This window comes from Orcinus orca, chromosome 1 (assembly GCF_937001465.1).
Source record: "Orcinus orca chromosome 1, mOrcOrc1.1, whole genome shotgun sequence".
NCBI lineage: Eukaryota > Metazoa > Chordata > Mammalia > Artiodactyla > Delphinidae > Orcinus > Orcinus orca.
In genome coordinates, this window is record NC_064559.1 from 167168985 (window position 1) to 167185706 (window position 16722).

A 16722-nucleotide genomic window follows, 5' to 3' on the forward strand; every position below is an offset into this window, starting at 1 on the left:
GGGGCTGCCGCCCCCCCCCCGTCCCCATGGCAACACGCGCCCGGGGGCCGGCCGCCCTGGCCTCCTTGCCGCGGCGCAGCCCATCTGGCCCCAAGCCTTCCCCAGCTGGGTCGCCTGAGGCCTCGGCCGCCCGGGGATCCTCACAACACTCCAGGGGCCGGAGACCAGGGCTGGAGCGACAGCACTCATACTACCCATGCCAGCACCTGGGCTGGCTGCTGGGTTCATCCTGATGGGTCAGAAGCCACCCTGCCCTACAGGACCTCACGTTCCGGAGAGAACCCTCCCCAAAATATCCACCCAGTGTGGCAGGAGAGACAGCCGCGGGATTAGAGGACGGCTTTCTGGAGCCAGCCACCCTGGGCTCAGATCCCCCAGTAGTGTGACCCTAAGCAACTTACTGAACCTTTTCCCCATCTGAAAAACGGAGGTGATCATAGAACCTGCCTCAGAGCGTGGTGTTGAGGGTTAAATGGTTCAATAAAGAAAAATACATGGAGTTAGCACTCAGTAACTATCAGCTGTTGTTATTACTGCAGGTGGCAAGCGCAGCAAGAGAGAGCTGGAGCCCAGGGTAAGGGACCTAACCCAGCCTGGGGTGGGGGCTTGGCTTTTAGTCTTAAGGGCACTAAGACAGGAGCCACTGAGGAGTCTGAACAGAGGCATGACATGTCCCTTGTTTTCTTAGACATCACTCTGGCTGCCATACATTCAATGGCTTGGAGGGGCCAGTGGTCCTTTTGAGAGATGGTGAGGCCTGAACAAGGGGAGATGCAAGGTCAATGGAAGGTGGGGACAGATTCATGGCTGTTAAGGAAGTAGAGATGGCAGGATGGTGACCTGTGGACCGATGTGGCTAGACAGGGCAGAGTTAAGGATGGCCATGGACACTCAGGCAGTTGCTTTGGGCACTGGGAGGGCAGCAGGGCCAGAAGAGGGGCAGGTCTGGGGTTGGGGAGGAAGATGATGGGCTGTGAGTGTGGAACAAGGGCGCAGGAGGTACTGCCCAGCTTGAGAACATTTGACTTGGGAGCCAAGACACCTGGGCTGGAGAGACCAGCGTAGGAGACACCAGTGCCTGGATGGTAACAAAGAGGCAGCAGGGGGTAAGGACCCTCACCAGGCCACATCCTCTTGCACAGAGAAGAGGACTTTCGCTTCATGATTGAATTCTAAGCTTTGTTTCCCTGGGACCAAGTAGAATCTGACCAAAAGAAATTCAGAATTTTGACCCAAATTCTATGTGTGCCATTCTCTCTTTCTGAGGTTGTGGGGTTTGGGAGGGGCAAGAGAGTCCAAGGAGATAGCATGTTGTGCTGAGCTGTCCCAGCTCTGTCGTATAGCAGCTGTGAGGTCTTAGGCAAGTCTCCTTGCCAGCTGGGTTTCCTCCTAGCTACCTCCATTGCAGGGTTACTGTGAGAATTAAACAGGTTTCTGGACATAAAGCTCCCAGCGTGGCCTCTGGCCATCCTTGTTAAACATGCAAATTCCAGGAACTTCTCTAAGACCCAGGAATATGAATTTCCATGGGGGAGGGGGGGTTGGGTCTGGGAATCGGCAGGCAAAACTGGCCCATCATTGGATCAAAGCTTCTAACTACCACCCCGGGACTTCCTTGGCAATGGTCCGTCCATAGGGCAGTCCACCCCTAACACTTGCCGCCTGGGACAAGAGCTCAAATGGCAGGCCACCTGCCAGGTTCCTCCTCCTCTCCCCACCTGCTTCCTCCCTTCTGCAAGAGTCCTTGTGTTCAGACCTGGGGACTCAGCCCCATGTCCAAGCTCGCAGGGGCACCTCCCCTCCACCCCCACAAACGGGTTCCTTGTCCACCCCTCAGGCCTAGGGTTGCATACACCTGCAGCACGGTCCACTGGGAGGACAGACCCAGGTCCTGGGAGTGGGCTCAGGCTGTTTCGGGCAGGGAATTCCAGATCCCAGGTGGGCATGTCTCCTTGGCCCCAAGTACACCTCACCTTGCAGGGAGGAGTGGGGCTGGAGGAAGGCAGAGGGGAGCCCTATATAACAGAGTTCAGAGCAGAGGCCCAGCTGCCCAGGTCTGTGGGCTCCCCTGCCTCAGTTTCTATCAACCTTTCCCACCAAGGCCCACTGGCCAGCCCAGTGGTTCCCAACAGCCAGATCATGGAGGCTACAGTCATTTGTCCATCTGCCTGCTCCCCGCCCAGCTGAGGTCACCTCAGACTTTGCTTCCAGCCTCTGCTGACCCTGAGAAGTATGGGGTTCTGAGGCCTCCCACATAGCTACCTTGTGGGCCATCACAGCCTGTACATGACCAGTCCCTGGCTTGTCATGGGAGGTTCTATTATTGTTCTCCTTTATTAAAATAAAATTTTTTTAAAATTTTTATTTATTTGGCTGCGTCGGGCTTTAGTTGTGGCACAAGGGATCTTCGTTGTGGCCTGTGGGATCTTTTCAAGTTGCGGTGTGTGGGCTCTTCGTTGCAGTGTGCACACTTCTCTAGTTGTGGCACATGGGCTCTAAAGCGCACGGGCTCAGTAGTTACGGTGCGTGGGCTTAGTTGCCCCACAGCACGTGGGATCTTAGTTCCCCAACCAGGGATCAAACCCTCGTCCCTGGCATTGGAAGGTGGATGCTTAACCACTGGATCGCCAGGGAAGTCCCTGTTCTCCTTTAAAAATGAGGAAACAGAGGATCAGAGAAGGCAAAGGAGCAACTAGTATTACAGAGCACCTACTGAATGCCAAGCGTGAGGTAGGTGTTTTAAAGACATGACCACCGAATGCCCCTGTCAGAATTATCCCCGGTTTATAGGAGAGGACACTGTGGCTCAGGAAAGAGAGGTAACCAGCCCAGGGTCACCCAGTTGGTAGGAGGCAGAGTGAGAATTCAGACTCAAACTGGTCAGACCCCCGAGCCCAGACCCCAGGGATACGTAGTAGGCCTTCAGTAAGTCTTGCCACGAGGAGCTAAGGTTGACTGGAAACCTGGGCCTGCAGGCTCCCGTGAGGGCCACGGAATGTGAGGAATGTCCACCCCCAGGTCCAGGCCCTGGGCAAAGTGACCTCTGGGGAGATAAAGTCGAATTCCAGTACTCAGGAGACCAGCAGAGGCAGAGCTGGGAGAGCTGGGGTGGTACTGCCAGGGACCAGGGCCAGCTGCAGCCGGGCACTGGCCCCCTGAGCCAGTAGTTCCAACTGGGGCATGTGATGGGGGACACTGCCATACCCCTGCCCCTGCTGTGACCCCAGTTGGAATCTCCTTTCTCCTACTTTGCCAATGACACCTCAGTCACTATGCCTCTAACCGTGTCCCCAACTGTCACCTAAGCATTTCTACTTGGAGGGCCCTGGGGAATCTAAGCCATAAACTCACTGTGCTCCTTGACTTCTTCCCACCATCCTCCCTGGGAACGCCACCTCCCTGCCCCAACTTGGTTGCTCAGATGTCAGGGTGCTAGCCTTGCCTCTCCCTTCTCCTCCTCACTCCATCCAAACTCAATCTCCTAACGTCTCTACCCTCTCCTTACTGACTCTGGCCTCCAGTCTCAGACCCTCCAACCCATCTCCCTGTGGCAGTCAGTGCAGACTTGCCAGATATAGAAAATAAAAATATAGGACTCTCAGTGAACTTAGAGTGTCAGATAAACAATGAATAATGTTTTTAGTATAAGTATGTCGCACATATGGCATGGGACCTATTTATACTAGAAACAAACTATTTGTCGCTTATCTGAAATTCTGCAATTTACCAGGCATCTTGTATTTTACCTGCCAACCCTAAGCCAGCGTGTACTTCACCACTTAAAACTCTCCAGTTGTGTCCTGGGGGCAGAGAATGGAGAAAACTCCCATGTTTGGAGCATTTTTTCCGCAATGGTCCTTCTCTGCCAACCTTCAGCTACCTTTCAATTTTCAGAAGTCACCCCCTCCAGGAAGCCTTCCAAAGAGTTGTAGACTGGGTTAGGGGCTGCTCTGTGCAATTAGAGGCCCCCATACTTCCCTTATCAGAGCCCTAAGTGCACGGCTGTCTCCCATCAGTAAGAGGTCCATGAGACCAGCACGTTGTCCTTTTGTTCACGGGTGTTCCCCAGCCTCTAGCACCATGTGTGGCCCCAAGAATAACTGCTGTGGAACCCTGGCTAAGCCCACTGCCTTCTCTGGGCCTCAGTCTCTCTAGCCAGATGAGACAAGTTCCTCTAAAATGGCCTGTGAGGCTCCTCCCAGCTCTGATGCCTGCCCATTTCGGCCACCCTGCACTTTGACCCTGGAGATCATGGGCAGGGGTGGCGTAGGGGGCAACTCTGGACTCAGCTGGGAAGACCTGAAGACCAGCCCCATCTCTGCCTGTTTGCCGCCTCAGGCAAGTTCCCCACCCTCTCTCAGCCTGACTTTTCTCCTCTGCCAGGCTCTATGGAGGAGGGGTGGGGGGGTGGAGATCACGCCGCCTGCCTGTAGGGTTGTTAGGAGGTTGAAGTCAGAGAGGTCAGAGAGGTAAGGCCTGCAGCACAGAGCCAAAGCCGGCACTTTGGAGGCCCTCAAAGAACACCAGGTTCCTGCCTGCTCTTCCCATTCAATTGGAAGGCCTAAATGCCCAGGAGGGACTCAGGCAGTGGGGGCCGCAGGAGCTCCAGGGGGAGGAGGGAGGGAGAAGATGGGCTGGGAGCATTCAGGCAAGACTTTAAATCTGGTCTTCAATTTATTTATTTATTTATTTTTAAAGGGCCTGAGCATCTTCCCTGAAAGACTCAGAAATCAATCCAGCCCAGCAGAGGGGGCCAAGTGGAAGTCAATCAATCTCCCACTCCTTTGTGGGTAGGGGGGAATTTTTCAGCCTAAGTGGAAGGCAGGGAACATGTGGGTGTAGGGGGAGAAGACTTGGGAGACCTGGGTCCAGGCAGACACCAGGGTGGGGGGCTTTCGCAGCCTTAGAGCTCCCACAATCTCCTCTGGACTCCCCAGGCCACCCCAAATAAACATGCAGCTTGAGTGAGAACAGGGTGCTCACTGGCTTCAAGACAAGCTCACCCCCCACCACCATTCCAGTCCCCTTTTGAGCGGTGGACCCAAGAGGTGGGGAATTCCTGGCAGGCCCCAGGGCCACCCAGCTCTAGGACCCGCTCTCCTAGTGTTTGGACAGGGCCTTCCCAAGGACACTTTGGGGCAAGGAGAGGGACGCTCCCTTCCAGGACAGTCTGGGGTTCTGGGGGGTGAGACAGCAGTGAGTAACTCAAGAGCTATGAGCCGCCATGAAATGAATTCTTGCCTCTGAACAGGAATCTGAAGACAAGGCTCTCTCATGCCACCTCCTTCTCCTCCAGTTCCTGCTCCCCGGCCCGTCTCTCCCAGCCTCTGCTGAACTAGCTTCCTGTGGCCCAGCAGTCAGGCCTGATCTGATCTCAAGACCAAAGAGGCAAGAGGAGGCAGGGAGGGAGAGAGGAAGAAAGGAAGGGAAGGAGGGAGTTGGCCTCCAGGGAGCCCCGGTCAACGCAGCTCACCATTGCTGCCACCGTCTCCTAGGGCTCCAACCACCCAACATGGCAGAACCTATCGTACAGGGGAGCAAACTCAGCCTCCAAGAGCCTCAACACCGTGACAGACACACAGCTGATAAGGAGCCAGGCTTCAGCCTAGGTTTCCAAGGTGAAACCCAGGTGCTTCAACTGACCCCAAGGAAGAAGAGTGGCTCCCACATCCTGAGGCTGTGAGGCTTAGGTCTTTCGGGTCTGAAGCCAGTCTGAGCAGGCAGGAGGGCTGGACTGGCCAGTCCCTGTCCCAAACAGGCTCGGTGACCTGAGGCAAGTTACTTCACATTTCGGAAGATCCCTTTGTCCAGTTGAAATTTGTCCTGGAGTGACCTTTGCCCTCAAGGGAAAGGGGATAGGTTCCTGGGCTTTGGAACTGGACTTGATTTCAAATCCTGGTTCTGCTCTTTCCTAGTTGAGTGGCCAGGGACAAGTCACTGCCCTCCTTGACCATCACTGCCCACCCCGGTGAGATGGAGTGATGAGACCATTACATGGGGTTTTTGGAACACTGGGAGAGCACAGTGCTCAGCACCTTTGAGGGCTCCTCAGCTGGTGGGCGAGGGGTGGAGAGAACCCAGTGAGAAAGCCTAGTGACTGTGATGTGTGGGACCCAGGCCTACCAAGTTCCCACCTCCTTGCTATGGGACCAGGCAAGTGGCTTTCCCCCCACAAGAGGCCAAAGCGCTCTTGGACCTGGGAGGGCAGACTAGAGACTCATTTGTCTGACCTTTCATGCTCTTGGACCCTCAGAGAACTTACGCAGTCCTGGCCTGTACACATCCATCCTGCTCTGTCCTTCCCCATGCTGGCCCAGGCTCTAGTCCCACCCTACCCCCAGAACAAAAGGGACATTTGACATTCTTTGTCCTGTGCAGACTCATTCTCTGAGTGTAGGACCTACCAGGCCTTGCAGCTGGGACCTGCCGCCTCCCCACTTCCCCCAAGTACCCCCCTCCCCCCCAGTCCTGGCCCAGCTCTCCCAAGAGTCTAGAGGAGAGGAGAGGGAGGGAGGGATGGAGGGTCCTTAAAGGAGCAGTCTGCTCTCAGAAAGTATTCCCCACCCCCACCATCAGAACTGGCAGGAAGGAAACCAAGTGGGGGAGGGGGACAGGAGAGGTGTCCAAGGAGATTACCGGCATGTGACTTGTTTGGGATTGGAGAGGGGCCTAAACTGGGGCTAAAACCTACTCTTCTCCTGGCTCCCACCCAAGGGCTCTTTCCATTAAACAGTTTTTTTTAGTATCTTTGAAAGGAAATGGTCCCAACCCTGCCTTGATTTGCTGTGTGACCTTGGGTGAGTTCCTTTCCCTCTCTGGGCCTTGGTCTCCCTTGTATAAAAGAAGAGAAGGAACTGGAGGATCTCTCACATGAGAGATTTCCTTAGCCAGACCCTGGCCAGGTGCTGGAATACCAAAGACAAGTCATGCCCCCAGAATCTAGTCCTAGGATTCCACCGGCAAGAGTCACAAAATGACTTTTAAGGTAAAAGCAATATGTTTCCATGAAAAGAGGACCACCCACCCCCCCATCCCCACTGCCAAATGGTAGAGGAGAACTAGCCTCCCTTCCCTCAAACTGATACAGTCCTGTAAAGACCTCCAAAGCTACCCCCGCCCCTTCATCTATCAATAGGCTTGAGAGACAAACCGAATAGCGTTCTCCTTTCACAGAAAATAAGGCACACAGAGGACAGGCCCCGACCCGCCCTGGGAGCTGGTGTCTGGAAGTGATGCCTGAGCACGGAGCCCAGTGGGGAGAGATGGGCGATGGATATCCTGGTCGAGGGACCCGATGAGCAAGGGAGAGGCACTGACACAAGTTGCTGCGGTTCCTTTGGCTGGAGCTTGGGGTTTGCCGGAGGAGAGCAGAAAGAGGAGGCTGGGGGGGCTTGGCTGCCCGGCTTAGGAGTTTGTCCTCTGGGTGCTGAGTAGCTAAGGGGGGATTTTATACCCGGAGGTATTTGCTCCCCACTGCTGTAGTAAAGGGAATGAATGGTGGGGGCCCAGACGGAGACCAAGGGACAGCTGCACACACAGGTACCTTCTGACAAAGGGGCCCGAGGAGCCTCAACACGCCAGGGGGGAGGGGGAATGGAGCAATTCCTCCCGGGAAAGAGGGGAAGTGAGTGGGGAGATGAAGCAGGGGAGAGGAAATGAAAGATTAAGCGCATAAAGGCCATAAGGCTCAGAAACGTCCAGGCTGGATGGATTCCCGGTTTATAGATACATTTATGTTCTAGGATGCCCAGCCAGGCCTGAGACCCCTGCAAGCGCAGCCACCCAGGGAGGCGAGGGGACACGGGGCTGGAGGAGAGCCCTCATGCTGCAGTGCTCCTCTCTTGCCCCCTCCCCTTCACCTACCTCCAGCTCCTCTAGGCTGGCTGACAGCCCAGCTGGAAGCAATTGTGGAAGCCTCCAGCCTGGAGAGCTGCATCCCACAAAGGGCCCTGGGAAATAGCAGCCGGCACCCCAGACAGCCTGCAGCCCCCTCCCCCCCTACAGACCCCTGCCCGGAAATTTAAAACAACTGCTCTACACAGTCTTAAATCCTCCAGGAAGGAGCTGGAGTTGGCAGGAGGGAAGCATGAGGCTGGCCAGGGCCCTGCCTGGAACTCCCTCTCTCTCTTCTCCCACCCTGAATTCCCCCGAAAGACTACCTCCCACCTGCCCCCGCCCCCAAAGTCTTGCCATGGGCTTCCCAGGTCCCGGGCTTCCTATGCTGGTGTTCATTGCAGGGTACCGCAGCTGCAGCCTGTCGGAATCACCAAGTAGTCTGTGAGCACCCAGAGGACAGAATGGTCCTGAGCCTGCTTGTCCCCAGCATCGGGTCTACCACAGAGCGAATGCACAGTGTATACATGCAGAATGAACAGATGAAGCCACCATGTGACCGTGAGCCATTGCCTGGCTCTCTGGGACTCAATTTCCTCATCTATCAGATGGGCACGATAACTTTTTAACCCAGTCTACTTTCCGGAGTTGTGAGAGTTAAGTGAGAATCTTTATGCAAGATTTTACGAACCGCGAAGCTGATGAGTCACAATGATTCAATTCTTGCCTTCCTGGCCTCAATTTGCTCATCTGTAAAATGCGGGCCTGAGTTAAGTGCTAGGTAGGGTCTCTCCCAGCTTTGATATGATATTCTGAGACTTTCGCCAGTGATGAGGTTGCCCAAACTTTCTTAGGTTCCTTAAGTATCGGCTGGGTGGTAGGGGAAGGGAAGAGGGTGAGGTGACAGGGAAAGAGCCCTGCCTAGGGTTTAGAAGGGCACTATTTTAGTTCCGGCTTGGGCCCTGACTTGCGGCATGAGCTTCTCTGGGCCTTAGTTTACTTCTCTGTAAAATGGGTGTGAGTGGACACAGGGTGCCTGAAGTGACCTCTAGCACTCAAGTTCTATGATGACAGGACATCATCCAGAGGACAGTGGAGAGCTACTGATGGGCTTTGAGCAGGACAGTGGCATATACTAAGAGTCGTATTTCAGAGCACTCACTCTGGCAGTGCTATGGTTTACGCGTAGAACGGTGAGGAGTCTGGGGTCTGAAGACCTGGAAGGGGGCTACTGCCTTTGCACAGGCAGCAGAAGATAGCAGCCTCCATGGCTTTCCTCATGCCATGCCCCAGGCCTAGGCTGCCCTGCCTCTTCCCAATATCTCCTGCTTTTTAAAACTCACCCATCTTTACGACACAGTTCAAGGACCACCTTGTCTATGAGGGCTTCTCAGATTATCTCTGATGCAGTTAATGAACTCCTCCTCTGCCATCCAGTTTCCTAGCTTTGCGTACCTTCATCATGGGATGTTTGAATTATTGGTGTGTGTGTGTTTGTATACATGCATGTGTGTGCACTCTTGCCTGGGCTGTGAGCTCCTGAGGTCAGGGTGGGTGCCCCGTCCCTTCCCATATCATTTCCAGCACCCATCACCTGGCTTGGCCCAGAGGAGGTGCTCAGTACATGCAGAGGACTGAGGATGCCAGAACACCCTACTCCTTGAGTCCACCTACAGGGTAGGAGACTGGGCTTCAGCCCCAGCTTAACTGCTAACAGCCCTGTGACCATGGGCCAGTCACTTCTCCTCTCTGGATAAAGGTCCCTTTTGGCCACATGGGAATTATCTCCATTGTTCATTCTCAAGTCAGGACTCTGAAGGGAGGGACCATCCTTGGGCTTCTTCCCTGGCACCTCCCCTCACTCAGCATTTCCTTTTCTGTGCCCTGGATTACAGTGAGCTGTTACAAGTATGACTCCCACTGGACCGTGAGCTCACTGAGAACCTCACCCCTGGTCCTACACAGCACTCTCTGCTCGCTCAGGGGGTGCTCAACAGGTCTGTATAAATGTCTACTCCTTGGTCCCAAGAGAGGGTGCCTAGTAGGATCTCCGTAAACAGTGATGTGAGATCAAATGTGCACCTTTGCAGGAGGCCAGGAGCCTGCATTGCCCAAGCCCCGCCGCAGCCCTGCCCCTGTCCACCCACTCTCCTGCCCAGCCGTCCACCTGAGAGGTGTGGGGAAAGGGTGCTGTCAGGAGATGGACCTTCAGCCAGCACTGCTCTGCCCCAGGCAAGCCCTGCTCGAAACTCAGCCAGAAACCCCCTCCCACTCCCCCGCCCCCATGGGCTGGGACAGACCTCAGCCAGCAGGCCTCCCAGCTTTGATCAATACAGGGCAAGCAGCCAAGACGGCTGCAGGCTCCATCCTCCCAGGAGGCCCCAAGCTCAGCCGGGGTCACATGGGGGAGGGGGCTGCAGCCTGGCTCAGGGACTCCGGGGGGTGGGGCGGGGCGGGGCAGGGGAGAGCAAGAAAGGCAGGCATCACTCACAGAATCATTCATTCCTTCACCTACTCACTCCTCTGCCCACATATGTTCAGTCCACAAATATTTAGTGAGCATCAACTATGCACCAGGCACTGTCATCGGCACATGGGGACACTGTGAGGACAAGACAGCAGCTTTTGTGGAAATGAATGTTCTAGTGGGGAAGAGAGACAACAGATGAATGAACAAAAATAAGAGGTAGTTTCAAAAGGTGATAAAAATAAAATAGGGTAGGGTGGCAGATCGGGGCAGCATTGCCCATGTTGGCCAGGGAGGATGCTTAGCTGAAACTGGAATGCTGATGAGATGCCCACCAGGTGGCTCAGATCAGACTCCCGAAAGCAGATGCTGAGATGGAGATCTGCATTCAGGCAGCTTGTTGGGTTGCTCAAGGCTGGACATCTATGGGCCAGGGAGGGAGGCAGTGCAGATTTAAGGGAGAAGCTGGGCTACGCTGGAGTCACAGCAAAGGCCTCCGCTCACCCCATGGATCAAGGAGCAAGGATAGCCTTTAAGAGTTGTCCCAGCTCCAGGCAACCAGGACAGGCCTTTGTACCCTCACACCGACCAGCCAGCCATGGGGTAGCTACCCCCAGGAAGGGCAAGACTTTGAGCAAGCCAGCTGTCTTCAGTAGAGAGTCGTTACCAGAGTTTCCACTGACAGCTGCTGCCAGCAACACTCCCAGCAGCTGGGGGAATGAGGACCTCAGCCCCGAAGGGAGACATGGGGGGCACACCTCAGTATCCACTAGGTGGGCCAAGATCTGGAGGAAGAACATTCCAGACAGAGGGCACAAGTGCAAACTCCCTGAGGCAGAAGCGAGCTTAGCCTGACTGAGGCACGGAAGGAAGTCCAGCGTGGCCAGAGTGTGCCTGAGTGAAGGGGGCGTCACAGGACAGCAGTCAGAGAGACAGGCAAAGGCCAGTCCAGAAGGGCCTTGTGAACCGTGGGACTTTATCCTAAGTGTAAAGGGTCACCCCGGGAGGGCTTTAAGAAGAGAGCGATCTGATAATTACCTATTAACACTACCCAGGCTTCTGGGTGGAGAAGGGGAGGGCAGGGAGGTGGGCGGGGAGAGCAGTTGGGAAGCTGTGGGAGGGTCCAGGTGAGAGCCGCTGGTGGTTTAACTATGACGGGCGGGAGTAAGCTACTCGCCAGGACTAGGCAGTGCTGGGAAACTTCCAGAAACCTCTGGGGGGCGGGGAGGTTCTGAGCAACAGAAGTGTTGCAACTCAGAAGTGTTGCTATTGGAACAAGATAAAGCCACTACTCATCTATTCGTTTATCTAAAATATGTATTGATTGGGCATCTGCTCTTTGCTGGGGACTGTGCTAGGAGTTGGGATTACAGCAGTGAAAAGTACAGCCATGGTTCTGACCTCACGACGCTTACCGTCTGCGGGGGGTGGGGGTGGGGATGAGTAGAAGCCAAACAAGGAACTAATTGCTGTTGGGATCGGTGCTCTGAAGAAAAATCTGGATTTCCTCCTGTAAGCGATGGGGAGACATTGATGAACACTGATGCTTTAAACTTTTTTATGTTTTGTGGGGGTTTTTTTAGTCTACTTACAAACAGTAGATTGTCCAAATCTTAAGTGCAATTCTTAATGAATTATAACCACCACTCAGATCAAGATTCAGAACATTTCCAGTGCCCAGAAGGCTCTTTCATGTGCCTCCCAGCCGTATCACCTACAGAGTAACCACTATTTTGATCTCTGTCACCACATATTCATTTTGTCCGTTTTGGAACTCCATATAAATGGAATCATATAGTATGTACTTGTTTGTGCCTGGCTTCTTTTGCCCAACATCATGTCCAAGGGATTCATAAGTGTTGCTACATGTAGTGATTGCCTGTTCTTTCTCATGGCTATATAATATTTCACTCGCTCTATATGTACATATATATACACACACACTATATTTTATTTATCTATTCTACTGTTAATAGACATTTGGGTCATTTCCAGTCTTTGGTTATTATAAATAATGCTATGAATATTCTTTTTTTAAAAAAATTAATTAATTTATTTATTTCTGGCTGCATTGGGTCTTCGTTGCTGCGCGCGGGCTTTCTCTAGTTGCGGTGAGCAGGGGCTACTCTTTGTTGCGGTGCGTGGACTTCTCATTGTAGTAGCTTCTCTTGTTGCGGAGCATGAGCTCTAGGTGCGTGAGCTTCAGGAGTTGTGGCACTCAGGCTCAGTAGTTGTGGCGTGAGATTAGTTGCTCCGAGGCATGTGGGATCTGCCCGGACCAGGGCTCCAACCCGTGTCCCCTGCATTGGCAGGCGGATTCTTAACCACTGCGCCACCAGGGAAGTCCTAGCATCAGTTTGTTTTTTTTTTAACACCCCTTTTCTTCTAATAATTGTCATGGCCCTTTTGTCATAAATCAAGTGTTCATGTATGTATAAGCCTATTTCTGAGTTCTCTGTTCTGTATCATTGGTCTGCTTGTCTACTCTGTGCCAATACTATATTGTGTTAATTATTAAAGTTTTATAATGAGTTTTTATGTATGGTAGTCTAAGTCCTCAAGTTTTGTTCTTTTCCAAATTGCACTGTTTAGGTTCTTTGCATTTTCAAATAAATTTTAGAATCAGTGTTACATTTTAAAAACCTGTTAAATTTTTTATTGGAATTACATTACATTTTATTGGAATTACATCAGTTTGAGAAGAATCAGCACCTTAACAATACTGAAATCCCCAGCCGTTCACCTGACAATTCTCTATTCCTTTAAACTCCATCTGACCCTCGGGCCAACTTAGATGCTGCTCCTTCTGAACTTTCATTGTACTTCCTATACATTTAGGTATACTGATATTGTGTATAAACTTAGTAGACTGCATAGTAAACTGATTAGATGTCTGTATCTTCCTTAAGAGGTGATTCCCCTTTTTTTTTTGGCTGTGCAACATGACTTGTGGGATTGTAGTTCCCTGACCAGGGATTGAACCCAGACTCTCAGCAGTGAGAGCATGGAGTCCTAACCACTAGACCACCACAGAATTCCCAAGAGGTGATCTCTTGGGCTACCAAGTCATCTTTGTATCCTAATACTTAGTAAAATGCATAGTATATGGTAAGTGTTTAATATAAGGTTAAATACCTTATATTGAATGAATGAATGAGTGGATGGATAGAATCCAAGTCACTTTACATCTCAGAGGTTTTTACTTTAATCTCTGCCATTGCCTTCACTCCTAATTCTGCAATCTGACCAGTTCATCAAAGTAAGGAATGAAGTTGGAGACAGAGCAGGTGGACAGCTCAACCATTCAATGCCACAGCTAAAGATAGAACTCAAACTGTATACCCTACTGTCTCTGAGTTAGTGAGAGCATCTCCGTATATGGACCTCATTAGAAATGGGGTGATCCCCTGGCACATTCCGTGGCAGTTCTTAGCAATAAAGCTGCTTATCATTGATATGAGAATTATTCCTATTTGAATGCCTCATAGGAATAGGAATGAAACATTCACTGTCCCCTTGCTGTAGTCCTATCACCACAATAAAAGAAGAAAAGTACTAAGTCTTCCAGTCTATGAACATGGCCTATCCCTCCATTTATTTAGGTCTTCTTTTACTTTCTGAAGCACTGGTTTAAAGTTTCAGAGTAAAGGTTTTGCACATATTTTATTGCATTTATTCTTAGGTATTTGATGCTTTTTGATGTTATTACAAATTATATTTTCAAATTTCATTTTCTAATTGTTTGTTGCTACTGTAGAAAAATATAATTATTTTGGTATATTGTCCTGTATCTAGAAACTTTGCTAAATTTTTTTTTATAAATTTATAAATTTATTTATTTATGTACTTATTTATGGCTGCCTTGGGTCTTCATTGCTGCATGTGGGCTTTCTCTAGTTGCATTGAGTGAGGGCTACTCTTCATTGCAGTAGGCAGGCTTCTCATTGCAGTGGCTTCTCTTGTTGCGGAGCACGGGCTCTAGGCCCACAGGCTTCAGTAGTTGTGGTGCGTGGGCTCAGTAGTTGTGGTGCGTGGGCTTAGTTGCTCTGCGGCATGTGGGATCTTCCCGGACCAGGAATCGAACCCATGTCCCCTGCATTGGCAGGCTGATTCTTAACCACTGTGCCACCAGGGAAGACCTCCCTTTTGGTGTTTTTTAAAATGCTTATTGAATTCACTGAAATACAAAAAGTACCTTAAGAAGCTAACTCCCCAGGGTGAAGCAAAGTCCATGTGAGTAGCTGGGCAGAAGACTTAGCAACAACCAGGCATCTCAGGGATGGTTACACCATGCACATGTGAAGCCACTAGCAGGAATGCAGAAACGTCCCTTTTTACATGGATCTCTGAAAAGGAGAGGATAACTTGCTTAGCAAATGGACTATTCTTCTAGAAGCACTAGGGTAGGGTGGTGGCCACATAGCTTACTCTGCCCATTCAGCTTTCATTCTCCTTCTTTGGTGGCAAAGCCTGCTTTTCCTTTTGGAGGAACTCGCTCCACCTTCCTCTTGGTTTTGATGAGGCTGACCTCACGCTGCCTGGCTGATCAGAGCATTCTGTGGCCTTTGAGCACAGAGATGGGGGCCTGAGGTGGTCACTTGATCCACAACAGACCAATGAGAGGAAAACCTGGGATTCTTGGCAAAGCTACCAGAAGGGAATGCTGCTTTGTTGTGGGACTTACCAAGCTGGAACCATCAGTGGCCATCCTGGAGGCTTTTTAGGGAGAGCCTGTCTGAGAATGAAGCTGACACCAAAGGAAGCAAAGTCAAGAGTTAGAAACACATGCTAATGGTGGTGTTTGAGGGCCCGGACCCAGCCAAGCCTACTGCCAGAGCCACCCCTGGACTTTTCAGCTACATGAGCCAAAAGATTCCCTGCTTTGCTTAAGCCACTTCGAGTTAGGTTGCTGTCAAATCCAGATTAAGTCACTACGTGTGGGAATCTTTTTATTTCTCAAAAGTCACATTAGGAAAAAGCAATTAAACTGGTGATACTGGGGTCACCACAGAGAGTCCCTGGGTGCCTGTGGGACAGGACTGGGCAGAAGATTTACTTTCTTCCTATCTGTCCAGTTTTATGCCTTTAATTTTTTGACAATTAGAATGTATTTTCTGTTTATCTTTGTTTTTGTTTTTTGGCCATGTTGCACAGGTTGCAGGATCTTAGTTCCCTGACCAGGGATCGAACCCAGGACCCCAGCAGTGGAGGTATGGAGTCCTAACCACTGGACTGCCAGGGAATTCCCTGTATTTTCTGTTTAAAAAATTCAATCGTTTACATTCAAGCCATATAGCTTGCTGTTGAAAGAACAACAGTAATAGTTTACTCACTTACCTAAACACATTTCCTTATTTCCAAGTTATATTATGCCATTTTAGAAAATTTGAAAATACCAAAATATTGTAAAGAAAAAGAATCACAGCATCTGTAACCCTGCTATGGTTGGCATTTTAAGATATTTCTTTTTGGTCTTTAATTAATTTTCATGTTTTGTTGTTATTCAGTCTTATTTAATCCCTATAGCAACCCCATGAGATAAGAACCACAAGTGCCCCATTTTGCAGAGGATAAAACTGACCCTTAGAGAGGATAAACGACTTGCTCCCTTATTCAGAGCTACTAACTGGTGGATACATGACACACAGACACACACCTCACACACACATAATTTGAGGAGAAAATTGTCTCATATTATATAAGTAGTTTAGATTTTATGTTTTTCACTTAAAGTTATATTATAAACGTTCCCCACGACGTTGACTATTTCTTTAAAACATGATTGTTAATGGCTGCAAAATATTCTCTGATATGGCTGAAGCATTATTACTTTTATCTCACCATAACCTCTGGCTATTACAACAGTTTCAATGTTTCTTTCTTATTCATTTTGTTGTGATAAACTCTCTAGTATGTGAAAGCTGGTTTCTCTGGTTATCTGTTCAAGTTAATCCCCAGAAGCAGACTTACTGGGTCAAGGAACAGGAATTGTCTGCCACCCTGCTCTCCAGAAGGGCTGTTCCCAGGGACAGTCCCAGCAGCAGCCGTGAGCCTGAGCGTGTCCTGGCCACCACATCCTCACTAGCACAAGTCACTATTTTACTCACCTGCCCACCCACCCCCCATTTCCATGACATAACAAGTGTCCACATTTGCACTTACCCTTCTTGTGTAGAATGTGAAAGGTCTCAGATACCAACAGGACAGCAGACTTCAGAATTTCCTATTACTTTTGTCTTTATCACCTGCAGTTTGGTCACAGGTCCTCACTCTAAGCCTCTCCTCTAGGGTGGAAATAGAAGACTCTCTCTTGGTTAAGAAATTCCAAACATAATTAAACAAATGGAAGAAGTAGTTGGGAATATACAAGACCATGAAGAGAGCAAGTTGCTAGCAAAGTGTGCGCTCAGGAATAAACACAT

The 16722-nt window shown here is 50.7% G+C and overlaps 1 long non-coding RNA gene across 1 annotated transcript; it reads left to right on the top strand.

Moving 5' to 3' along the window:
- Positions 1 to 205: 205 nt before the first annotated feature.
- Positions 206 to 4225, top strand: LOC125964745 (uncharacterized). Its single transcript, XR_007478002.1, has 3 exons — positions 206 to 236; positions 540 to 574; positions 4147 to 4225. It is a non-coding gene; the product is annotated as an uncharacterized LOC125964745 (long non-coding RNA).
- Positions 4226 to 16722: the final 12497 nt, after the last annotated feature.